Raw genomic sequence first — 13349 nt, forward strand, 5'->3', positions numbered from 1 at the left:
CGAAATCCCGACAAGAATCGCTGCCGCCGTTTTTTTACGGCCGGCAGCGATTCTCAGCTGTTAGAAGGGCCGAAGTCCCAGCCCTTTACGACCTTTTTACGAACGGCAAACACACCTGGTCCTGCCGTTCGTAAAAACGTCGTGACAAACTCGCAAAAAATAACCATGGCACCGATTGGCACGGCAGTACCACGGCCGTGCCAAGGGTGCCATGGGCCCGCGATCGGTGGGCACCGATCGCGGGCAGCGGGCCCGATGCCCGCGCACTATTTGTCCTTCCGCCGCCCCGCAGTATCAATACGCGGGGCGGCTGAGGGGCAACCCGGCCCGCGCATGCGCGGGTTTCGCGCAAAAACGCGATGACGTCACCCGCGCATGCGCGGGTGGAGTCTTCCCACCTGCGCATGCGCGGCTGACGTCATATGATGCGTCAGCCGGCACTAACTCCGGCAAGCGGGCTTAACGATTTTCGTTAAGCCCGACTTGTCGGAGCCTCCGACGTCGGGCTGCTAGCCCCGACGGGGGACCAGAATCGGTCCCCCGTCGGGAAGGGGCGCGCTTTCTCCCGTTTTGGGAGAATTTCGCCCTTTGTCTCTGAATCGGAGAATCCAGCCCCATGTATCAATGTGTTGAATCACGGACTCTCGCTACGCATTTAACCTCTTGAAAGAAAATTCTACCCTTTGCAGTGAGACTAGAAATCCTTGTCAATTCTACGACATTGTAGAAAACCTCTGTGATCAGGCTTAGCAATGTCCTGCTCCGAATCATTAACATTATTGTTCCTGGAGTAGTCATGTGCCCAAGGACTGAATATCACAAACACTGGAATAATGGTCCTGCTTCCTTCTGTCAAAAGGCAACTAACATGGGGCGCAATTCTCCCAAAGGGAGACAAACAGCCGACGCAGGAGTGAAACCCGGAGTGTTTCACTCCGGCGTCGGAGGCCACTCCTCGCCCCCTATTCTCCCTCGCGTGAATTCTGAGCGCCCGGCCTTGACGCTTGCGTAAAAGCGGCGCGCCGGGAATGACGTGGCCGGCGGCGCCTAAGTGACGTCAGCCGCGCATGCGCAGGTTGCCGTCTTCCCCTCCGCTGCTCCGGAAGATGTGGCGGCTTGATCTTGCGGGGCGGTGGAGGGAAAAGAGTGCGTCTTTTAGAGACGCCGGCCTGATGATCGGTGGGTACCGATCGGGGGCCAGACATCTCCTGAGCATGGCCGTGGTGCTCGATCCTCCCTCCCCCCCCCCCCACAGGCCCCACACACAGCGGTCACGCACTGTTCATGTTGGCAGTGACCAGGTGTGGTTGGCACCGGCATGAACCGGTCGGGTTCGGCAGGCCGCTCGGCCCATCCTGTCTGGAGAATCGGCGGTCACCTTGAGAAACGGCGAGCGGCGATTCTCTGAGCAAAACGCGACACGCCATTTTGGGGCGGGGGGTGGGAGAATCGCGGGGGGTGCCAGGGCAGCGTGGCATGATTCGCCTGGCCCTCCTGTGATTCTCCCACCCGGCGTGGGATGCAGCGAATTGCGCCCATGGTCTGGACAGGGAAATGAAAGAACATTTTGAATCCAGTTCTGAGAGGGGCTGGTTTAACACTGGGCTAAATCGCTGGCTTTGAAAACAGACCAAGGCAGGCCAGCAGCATGGTTGAATTCCCTTAACAGGAGCCGGAATGTGGCGACTAGGGGCTTTTCGCAGTAACTTCATTTGAAGCCTACTCGTGACAATAAGTGATTTTCATTTCATTTTTCAGAAGCTAACTCTTTGCCTTGGCCTTCATCCACCCTAAATATGTGCAAAATGTGTTAAGCGCAGACTTTCAGAAATATTTAATGTTTCACCTCATGTCACTTCAGATGATGAAAAATTGCTTCACGGAAGCCAAATCTTTTAAAAGGTTATTTGGAGCCATAAACCGTGATGCCCGGCACATGGCATCTGTTATGTGGCGTCTCCGATGAAGTGTCAATTGAGTGTTATGCTCAATCTCCCAGCGTGGTAGGAAGAGAGGCAGATAGACTGAGGTAGACAGATTCTTGATGGACAAGGGAGTCAAAGGCAAGAGGGGGTTGCAAAGAAAGTGGGGTTGAGGCCACATTCAGATCAGCCTTGACTTTAGTGACTGGCAGAGTAGGCTCGAGGGGCCATCGGACCTACCCCCGGTCCCAACTCACATTTCAGTCAGTTTGCCTCTCGTCCTTCTAAACTCTAGGGAATAGGGGCCCAGCCGGACCAATCTCTCCTGATAGGACAGTCACGCCAACCCCGGGATCAGCCTAGTGAACCCCTGCTGCACTTGCCTTTATGCAGCACTGCTTACGGACCCAGGAAGCCTCAGATTCCTAGCCAATTAACCACCTTTCCCCCCCAAGTGTAACTCCCCCCAAGGCAGCACAGTAGCACCATGGTTAGCACGGTTGCTTCATAGCGCCAGGGTCTCAGGTGGTTCAATTCCTAGCTTGGGTCACTGTCTGTGCAGAGTCTGCACGTTCTCCCAATGTCTGCGTGGGTTTCCTCCGGGTGCTCCGGTTTCCTCCCACAGTCTAAAGGTGTGCAGGTTAGGTGGATTGGCCATGATAAATTGCCCTTAGTGTCCAAAAAAAGGTTAGGTGGCGTTACTGAGTTACAGGGATAGGGTGGAAGTGAGGGAATTAAATGGATGCTCTTTCCAAGAGCCAGTGCAGACTCGATGGGCTGAATGGCTTTGTTCTGCACTGTAAGTTCTATGTTTTAACCGTTATTGTACATTAAGAAATAAATCATAGCCTGTGCTTTTTTAATGCCAGGAAAAATGGGCGCGATTCTCCGCTCCCACGCCGGGTGGGAGAATCGCAGGAGGGCCGCTCTAGCGTGTCACGTTTTGGGACACGCCGCTCAGAGAATCGCGGGCCGCCGTTTTTCACGGCGGCCCGCGATTCTCCGACCCAGATGGGCCAAGTGGCCTGCCGTTCCCGACCGGTTCACGCCAGCGGCAACCACACCTGGTCGCTGCCAGCGTGAACCTGGCGCCAATACCTGGTTTGTGGCTTGTGGGGGGCGGAGAGGGGAGTGAGCACCACGGCCGTGCTCGGGAGGGGACTGGCCCGCGATCGGTGCCCACCGATCGTCGGGCCGGCGTCTCAAAGGGACGCACTCTTTCCCCTCCGCCGCCCCGTAAGATCAAGCTGCCACGTCTTGCGGGGCAGCGGAGGGGAAGACGGCAGCCGCGCATGTGCGGGTTTGAGCCGTCAGCCATCGTGACGTCAGCCGCGCATGCGCGGGTTGGAGCCGGCCAACATGCGCGTGCGTGGCTGACATCATTAGGCGCGCCGGCCGCGTCATTCTCGGCGCGCCAGGCCTTGATGCCAGCGACAAGGCCCGGGGGCTGAGATTTACAGCACGGCCCTCCTAGCCCCCCTGGGGGGGGGGGGGGGGAATTGGGGGCCAGGAGCGGCCTCCGACGCCGTTGTGAACCTCTCCGGGTTTCACAACGGCGTCGGGCCTTGCGGAGAATTCCGCCCATTATTCCATGAGATGGTGCTCTGATGATATCACTTGACTAATAATCCAGGGACCCAGACAAATACTCTGGGGTATGGGTTCAAATCCCACCATGGCAGCTGGAGGAATTAAAACTCAATGAATAACATCTGGAATATAAAGCTCGTCCCACTAATGGTGATCATGACACTATTATCAGTCACTGTAAACACGCATCTGGTTCACTGATGCCCTTTAGGGAAGGAAATCTGCTGGCGTTACCTGGTCTGGCCTACATGTGTGTCCAGATCGACTGCAATGTGGTCAACCCTTAACTCCCCTCTGAAATGGCCTCGCAAACCACCCACCCATGAAAGGGCAACAAATGCTGGCAAACCCAGTGATGCCCCATGAAAGAATGTAAAACATTAGGGTTAAAAATGTAGGTCTCTTCTCTTTCAGATGTCAGGTGATCACAGGTTGAACTCATTCAAAGGTCAATTGTTTTCAAGCCAGCTGTATTTGTGAGATGGTCAATTAAGAAATACCAGATATTGCGGCTCTGGGATTTTCGATTGCTGAACTTTTATTTATTTTTCGAATGATTGCCGGAGAAATGTGCAGTAGAGAGTGCGCGGTGTGCAAAGGGTGATGGGCACCACGATACGGCGTATCCATAGAAACAAAGGGCAGGATTCTCCGGTCTTGTCCATGGTGGGATCAGTTGCGAGCGAGAGCTGAAAATACGGCATTCCAGCCAAAACTGCCTTCAGTGGCACCGGGACACCCCAATGAGGGTGAATGAGGGTGGAATATTTCAGCTGTAGAAACTAGGAGTAGGCCCTGCGAGCCAGCTTCACCATTCAATATGACCATGGCTGACCCTCGATCTCAATGCCATATTCCCATTTTCTCCCAATACACCTTGATGTCATTGAAAATCTAAAACATGGGGCAGCACGGTGGCGCAGTGGGTTCGCCACGGTGCCGAGGTCCCAGGTTCGATCCCGGCTCTGGGTCACTGTCCGTGCGGAGTTTGAACATTCTCCCCGTGCCTGCGTGGGTTTCACCCCACAACCCAAAGATGTGCAGGGTAGGTGGATTGGCCACGCTACATTGCCCCTTAATTGGAAAACATGTATCGGATACTCTAAATTCATAATCAAAAAAAAACAAATCGAAAAAATGATTATCTCACTCTTGAATACATTCAGTGACTTGTCCTCCACAGCCTTTTGTGGGATAGAATTCCACAGGTTCACTGTCCTTTGAGTGAAGAAACCTTCTCGTCTGAATCCTAAATGGTCGACCCCGAATCTTGAGATCGTGTCACCTGCTCAAGATTCCCCCACCAGCGGAAACAGCCTCTCTGCATCTAGCCTGTCCAATCCTGTTAGAATGTTAGACATTTCAATCAGATCTCCTCTCATCCTTCTAAACTCTAAGGGATACGGGCCTAATCGAACCAATCTCCCCTCATTAGATAATCCCACCAACCCGGTATCAGCCTAGTGAACATCCGTTTCATTCCCTCTGTGGAAAGTATATCCATTCTCAGGTAGGGAGACCTAAATTTCGCGCAATACTCCAGCTGTGGTGTCATCATGGCCCTGTATAACTGCAGTAAGGCATCTCTATTTCTGAACTCAAACCGCCTCCCAATGAAGGCCGATACGCCTTTCTAATCGCTTGTTATACCTGACTCTCCACTTTCATTGACTGGTGCACAAGGACACCAAGGTCCTTTTGTACATCTTCACTTCCCAGTTAATATCACAATTTAAAATAATACTCTTCCTTTCAGTTTTTCACACCGAAGTGTGTAACTTCACATTTAGTCACGTTGAACTGCATCAGCCATGTGTTGGCCCACTCACCCACCTTGCCTAAATACACCTTGAAGCCTCCTTGCATCCTCCTCACAACTCACAATTCCACCCAATTTTGTGTCATCAGCAAACTTGGAAATGTTACACTTGGTTCCCTCATCCAGGTAATTTATATATAATCATGAACAGTTAGGCCCCCAAGCATTGATCCCTGCGGGACCCCGCCAGTCACTGTCTGCCACTTGGAAAAAGACCCATTTATTCCCACTCTCCGTCTCCTGTCTGTCAACCAATTCTTGATCCATGTCAATCCATTACCCCCTATCCCATGTACTTTAATTTTGCCCATTTTGATAAGGTCCATGAGGGACCTTATCAAAAGCATCAGCCAGCTTTTATAATTTTTTTAATCATCAGGCAAATACTGACAGTACATTGAACAGATGGACAGACACACAGATGTACAGATAAATAGACAAAAACACTCCATAAATAGAAAATGCTGGACGTACTCAGTAGGGGCTGGTTTAGCACACAAGGAGCTGGTTTAGCACACTGTGCTAAATCGCTGGCTTTTAAAGCAGACAAAGGCAGGCCAGCAACACGGTTCGATTCCCGTATCAGCCTCCCCAAACAGGCGCCGGAATGTGGCAACTAGGGGCTTTTCACAGTAACTTCATCAAAGCCTACTCGTGACAATAAGCGATTTTCATTTTTCATTTCAGTTAGGTCAGTCAGCATCTGTGGTGAGGGATTAAGAGAATTAACAGGCGAGTTTTTTCGGTTTCGCCCTCCCCGAGATCAGAAATCCCCCCCCCCCCCGCATGCTGCTGATAGATTGCTGTTGCTGTGTAGAGGTAGACAACACCCTCTTGCTAATGGACGGCAATGCTAAAAATGGAAAATTAAAAAAATATGTGGGAATGTTGATGTTGTAGTCCTTGTCACGCACTTTTCATTTTGCACTGCTGTGCTAAGATGATTTATAAAGCATGTTAAGTTGTGCAGTGATTTTATCTCCCATTGGCTTCCAAAGCATACCCTCAAAAGCTCAATCCCAAATTCGCCTGTGCTAATCGGATATTTTCTCAGTCAATTGCTGAACGTTCTTGTTTCTTTTATGGCTAATTTTGCTCTGCGAATTAGCAAAAGGTTTGAGCATAAGCCTCCCCCAGCTCCACGTGCATTGGGCAGGATTCTCCCATTTTCAGACAAAGCGTAGCGGTGGGGAGCTCTGGAGGCAGCTGTTCCGATGTCCAGTACGGCGGCATCCCGCGCCAGATTCAGCGCCCGGAATCTGATTAATTATGCAGAGGCGCGTTTTTCTCCGGCTCTCCTGGTGGGACAGCAGCTGGTTCGCCCACCTTTCCTCAGCTGACGTGTTCGAAAGCCGAGGCACAATATTTAAATACCAGTGCAGCACACTTACATCACCCTCTCCAGCCCGCCTGCCCTCATCAGACTGTGCAGAATTCCAGAAATCTGGAGGGGAAAATCAGTAGCCTCAAGAAGAAGTCTGTTCCTCAATTCAACCACGACCAGTTAATCTACTACTCCCCTGTTTCACCGTCACACCCTCTACCCAAACACACACCGGACAGACACACACGGAGTGGGGGGGGGGGGGTGGTATAAATAATAAGGGGATTAATATGAAATGTAAGGTGTGTCCTTGCTTCAGATATTAAAGTTGTTGCATCAGCAGGCAGTCCTCCCAAGATGCGGAGCGATTGGAACCACTGGTTTGATGGTTAACAAAGATCTTCTGGTGGTGACATTCGGTCAGAACTCCCAACTGTAGGATTACCTCATAGCCTTGGGCCTGTGTCATTCTAATTTGTTTCCAACTCCACCGGAATGACCGACAGCGTTTCTGAAACAAGAAAAGAGTTCCCCCACATGAGACTTTGAACTACTGACCCTGTTGTCAGCTTGTCAGAGCTGAACTAACTGTACAGGATGGACTGATACTGTGTGGCCAGCAATTCATCATCCTTACAGCCCTTCAGATGTTCTACACCCAAAAACCTCACCAAAGTGGTTGGAAACAATCAGATACAAGGCCAAAGAATCACTGTACTGGCTTTCCCTGTCTGCCAACATGGAAACAAAATTTTCCAGATGTGCACCCATAATGCACTCAAGCCGCATCAAGCAAAAGAACTGCTGCAGTTATATGAGGACCCGGACCTTCCGTGGTCATTCACAGCAGCTGATATATTTGAATGAAATGGTACACAACATTTAGTCGTAGTTGATTCTTTTACAGGTGGTTTGAACTCGACAACCTGCCCAATGTGCACTCAGCTAAGCATCTTCTAGAGAAATGTGCCCAGAATCACTCCTGAGCCTGCGAAATCTGCCCTAACAGGGCCCGCACTCATCAGCCGCATGACTCTTTTCCAGGACCTACTGCCAAAGGTCTGCGACAGCCCAAACGTGAAAGATGCCCCCTTGCAACGCAGATTGAGAAGCAAAATGCACCATCATTGAAATGGCCACAGACGCGGCTCTCTAAAGCTTGGTCAAGTGGTCTGGATCCAGACCGCATGTGGCCATGACAGGTTGGCGGTTGTACACAGCCATTCCTGCAACCGAACAGTTATATGGGAACCTCAGACAGTGCCGACAACATACTCAACCGTTTAAACGGACGGAGAATCGTGCCTCTAGTTTGCAATTGGCCTTCAGATCTCATCCCAACACAACATGGAAATGGGTGGAGAAAGGAGACGTGACGGGCTGTGCATCGACTGCAACAGCTTAATCCGTGCCTCACACAGGGATTCATACAGAGTCACTGTTCGTATACACTGTTATATCTCAATATCACCGGTTAGCCAAACTTAAACAGAGAAGATCTAGACTGAGCAGTCACGTGATGGCATGATGACGTGGCGACAAAAGAGTCACATGCCGGGAGCGCGGGCGTTCTGTCCGGTGGACGGGCAGTGCACCAGCACAGAATGGCTGCTCATGCCCATACCAGCCTCCCTGGACAGGCGCCGGAATGTGGCGACTAGGGGCTTTTCACAGTAACTTCATTGAAGACAACCGTGACAATAAGCGATTTTCATTTCATTCTTCATTTAAAGTATTGCTCGTTAGAAGTCCTTGTCAGTGTTTGGGAGCCCAGCACTTGTACAGGTGTAGCAAAACGTTACTGCGCTGTGCCCAGTCGATCTATGCCAGCGCAGTGTAACTTGCAAGCATTTAATTCCGATGGCACTGATTTCAGGGTATCTTTGGCAAGTTGAAGTCATTTCCCAGAAGAGTTGAATGCAATATTTCGTCTCCAACTGCTGTTCCTGTTGAGCTTTCAGTTCCTCATGCAATTTTAAATAAAATTTGACTTAATTCATCCTATTTTTCAGTTGCTGCACCTGTCATGGTTGGCACACGTCTCCTTCAGCTAATAGCTGGAAAAGCTGAGTCCAGAATGGTGATGTCCATCAGCTACTGTACATATTGCAAGCTGCTGTTTATAAGTTTGAAGCTTAATTTTGGACAGCTGAAGACAGCTATGATCAGGACCCAGGGAGTGAAATGGGAAACAAAGTTTTATTTACACAAACGATATGTACAATACCTGATAGACTCCAACCGGACTCCCACTGACGTTGATGCATTACTGGCCGATCTTATTTACATGGGTTAATTGAGATATCCTCACTGGTTAGGGGAGTTCAAACTCCACAGGGAGCATGGGGAAGATGAGCATTCGCACCCTGGAGGTTTCGTGCGGGATTTTACACCAGCAACGGCCGATTGAAGATCCATTCCCCCAACTCTTGCCCTATCGATAAAAGCAAATTGCCGTGGATGCTCAAGGTTTAAACTAGTATGGCATGGGGGTGGGCACCGGAGCAATAGGTCAGAAGGTGAAAGCATTGAGGGAGAACTAGGGAATAGGGCCAGTATGGCTCTGAGGGAGAGCAGACAGGGAGATAGAACATAGAACAGTACAGCACAGAACAGGCCCTTCAGCCCTCAATGTTGTGCCGAGCCATGATCACCCTACTCAAACCCACGTATCCACTCTATACCCGTAACCCAACAACCCCCCCCTTAACCTTACTTTAATTAGGACACTACGGGCAATTTAGCATGGCCAATCCACCTAACCCGCACATCTTTGGACTGTGGGAGGAAACCGGAGCACCCGGAGGAAACCCACGCACACAGGGGGAGGACGTGCAGACTCCACACAGACAGTGACCCAGCCGGGAATCGAACCTGGGACCCTGGAGCTGTGAAGCATTTATGCTAACCACCATGCTACCCTGCTGCCAAATGTTGCTGAACACAGCGGGTCTGGTGGCCTGAAGTGCATATGTTTTAATGCAAGAAGTATTACGGGTAAGGCAGATGAACTTAGAGCTTGGATTACTACTTGGAACTATCATGTTGTTGCCATTACAGAGACCTGGTTGAGGGAAGGACAGGATTGGCAGCTAAACGTTCCAGGATTTAGATATTTCAGGCGGGATAGAGGGGGATGTAAAAGGGGTGGTGGAGTTGCGCTACTGGTTAGGGAGAATATCACAGCTGTACTACGGGAGGACACCTCAGAGGGCAGTGAGGCTATATGGGTAGAGATCAGGACTAAGAAGGGTGCAGTCACAATGTTGGGGGTTTACTACAGGCCTCCCAACAGCCAGCGGGAGATAGAGGAGCAGATAGGTAGACAGATTTTGGAAAAGAGTAAAACAACAGGGTTTTTGTGATGGGAGACTTCAACTTCCCCAATATTGACTGGGACTCACTTAGTGCTCGGGGCTTAGACGGGGCAGAGTTTGTAAGGAGCATCCAGGAGGGCTTCTTAAAACAATATGTAGACAGTCCAACTAGGGAAGGGGCTGTACTGGAACTGGTATTGGGGAATGAGCCCGGCCAGGTGGTAGAAGTTTCAGTAGGGGAGCATTTCGGGAAGAGTGACCACAATTCAGTAAGTTTGAAAGTGCTGGTGGACAAGGATAAGAGTGGTCCTAGGGTGAATGTGCTAAATTGGGAGAAGGCTAATTATAACAATATTAGGCGGGAACTGAAGAACCTAGATTGGGGGTGAATGTTTGAGGGTAAATCAACATCTGACATGTGGGAGGCTTTCACGTGTCAGTTGAAAGGAATTCAGGACCAGCATGTTCCTGTGAGGAAGAAGGATAAATACAGCAAATTTCAGGAACCTTGGATAACGAGAGATATTGGAGGCCTCATCAAAAAGGAAAAGGAGGCATTTGTCAGGGCTAGAAGGCTGGGAACAGACGAAGCTTGTTTGGAATATAAGGAAAATAGGAAGGAACTTAAGCAAGGAGTCAGCAGGGCTAGAAGGGGTCACGAAAAGTCATTGGCAAATAGGGTTAAGGAAAATCCCAAGGCTTTCTACACGTACATAAAAAGCAAGAGGGTAGCCAGGGAAAGGGTTGACCCACTGAAGGATAGGCAAGGCAATCTATGTGTGGAGCCAAAGGAAATGGGCGAGGTACTAAATGAATACTTTGCATCAGTATTCACCAAAGAGAAGGAATTGGTAGATGTTGAGTCTGTAGAAGAGTGTGTAGATAATCTGGGTCTCATTGAGATCCAAAAAGATGAGGTGTTGGGCGTCTTGAAAAATATTAAGGTAGATAAGTCCCCAGGGCCTGATGGGATCTAGCCCAGAATACTGAAGGAGGCTAGAGAGGAAATTGCTGAGGTCTTGACAAAAATCTTTGGCTCCTCACTGTCTTCAGGTGATGTCCCGGAGGACTGGAGATTAGCCAATGTTGTTCCTTTGTAATCCAGGGAACTACAGGCCGGCGAACCATACGTCAGTGGTAGGGAAATTACTGGAGAGAATTCTTCGAGACAGTATCTACTCCTATTTGGCAGCAAATGGACATATTAGTGAGAGGCAGCATGGTTTTGTGAGGGGGAGGTCGTGTCTTACCAACTTGATAGAGTTTTTCGAAGAGGTCACAAAGATGATTGATGCAGGTAGGGCAGTGGATGTTGTCTACATGGACTTCAGTAAGGCCTTTGACAAGGTCCCTCATGGTAGACTGGAACAAAAGGTGAAGTCACACGGGATCAGAGGTGAGCTGACAAGATGGATACAGAACTGGCTAGGTCATTGAAGGCAGAGAGTAGCAATGGAAGGGTGCTTTACAAATTGGAGGGCTGTGACCAGTGGTGTTCCACAGGGATCAGTGCTGGGACCTTTGCTGTTCGTAGTATATATAAATGATTTGGAGGAAAATGTAACTGGTCTGATTAGTAAGTTTGCAGACGACACAAAGGTCGGTGGAATTGCAGATAGCGATGAGGACTGTCAGAGGATACAGCAGGATTTAGATTGTTTGGAGACTTGGGTGGAGAGATGGCAGATGGAGTTTAATCTGGACAAATGTGAGGTAATGCATTTTGAAGGTCTAATGCAGGTAGGGAATATACAGTGAATGGGAAAACCCTCAAGAGTATTGAAAGTCAGAGATCTAGGTGTACAGGTCCACAGGTCACTGAAAGGGCAACACAGGTGGAGAAGGTAGTCAAGAAGGCATACGGCATGCTTGCCTTCATTAGCCGGGGCATTAAGTATAAGAATTGGCAAGTCATTCTGCAGTTAGGCCACACTTGGAGTATAGTGTTCAATTCTGTTCGCCACACTACCAGAAGGATGTGGAGGCTTTAGAGAGGGTGCAGAAGAGATTTACCAGGATGTTGTCTGGTGTAGAGGGTATTAGCAATGAGGAGCGGTTGAACAAACTCGGTTTGTTCTCATTGGAATGACGGAGGTTGAGGGGCGACCTGATAGAGGTCTACAAAATTATGAGGGGCATCGACAGTGGATAGTCAGAGGCTTTTCCCCAGGGTATAGGGGTAAATTACGAAGGGGCATAGGTTTAAGCTGCGAGGGGAAAGGTTTACAGGAGATGTCCGAGGCAAGTTTTTTAAACAGAGCATAGTGGGTGCTTGGAATTCGCTGCCGGAGGAGGGGGTGGAAGCAGGGACGATAGTGACATTTAAGGGGCATCTTGACAAAATACATGAATAGGATGGGAATAGAGGGATACAGACCCAGGAAGTGTAGAAGATTGTAGTTTAGTCGGGCAGCATGGTCGGCACGGACTTGGAGGGCCGAAGGGCCTGTTCCTGTGCTGTACTTTTCTTGGTTCTTTGTTCTTTGTCTGAGATGAAAACAGGAAATGTGGGAGAACCTCAGCTGATTTGTAGCATTTGTGGAGAGAGAAGCGGGGTTAAATTTTCGAGTCTAACATGAATATCCTCCTATCCCTTTGAAACTGTTCATGCCCGGACATGTCGGACAGACATAATCTGGCCGAATATCAGCACCTTTCCTGAGCTACTTCCCATAACAAAGAACAATACAGCACCTGAACAGGCCCTTCGGCCCTCCAAACCTGCGCCGATCACGTGACCTATCTAGACCAATCGCCTGTATCCTGCTATACCCGTCTGTTCATGTGCATATTCAGATAAGTCTTAAAGGTTGCTAACGTATCTGCCTCAACCACCTCACTTGGCCGTGCATTCCAGGCCACCATCACCCTATGTGTAAAAAAACTTCCCCCGCACATCTCCACTCAACCGATCCCCCCTCACCTTGAACTTGTGCCCCTTTGTAATTGTCATTTCCACCCTGGGAAAAAGCCTCCAACTGTTCACCCTATCTGTACCGCTCATAATTTTATAAACTTCTATCAGGTCGCCCCTCAGCCTCCGTCTCTCAAGGGAGAACAATCCCAGTTTATTCAATCTCTCCTCGTAGCTAATAGCCTCCATACCAGGCAACATCCTGGCAAACCTTTTCTGTACTCTCTCCAAAGCCTCCAGGTCCTTCTGGTAGTGTGGTGACCAGAATTGGACACAGTATTCCAAATGTGGCCTAACCAACGTTCTATATAATGGGAAAATAATTTTCGAGCTTTTAGACTCGACATCCCGTCCTATGAAGGCAAGCATGCCATATGCTTTCTTTACCACCATTTCCACCAGTGCTGCCAATTTTAAAGGTCTGTGGATCTGCATGCCCAGATCTCACTGTGTCTCTATGCTC

The 13349-nt window shown here is 49.7% G+C and overlaps 1 protein-coding gene across 1 annotated transcript in view; it reads left to right on the top strand.

Moving 5' to 3' along the window:
- Positions 1 to 13349, top strand: part of LOC119971087 (cadherin-11-like) — a 209250-nt gene that overhangs the window by 176382 nt on the left and 19519 nt on the right.

The sequence above is a fragment of the Scyliorhinus canicula genome, chromosome 9 (assembly GCF_902713615.1).
Source record: "Scyliorhinus canicula chromosome 9, sScyCan1.1, whole genome shotgun sequence".
Taxonomy (NCBI): domain Eukaryota; kingdom Metazoa; phylum Chordata; class Chondrichthyes; order Carcharhiniformes; family Scyliorhinidae; genus Scyliorhinus; species Scyliorhinus canicula.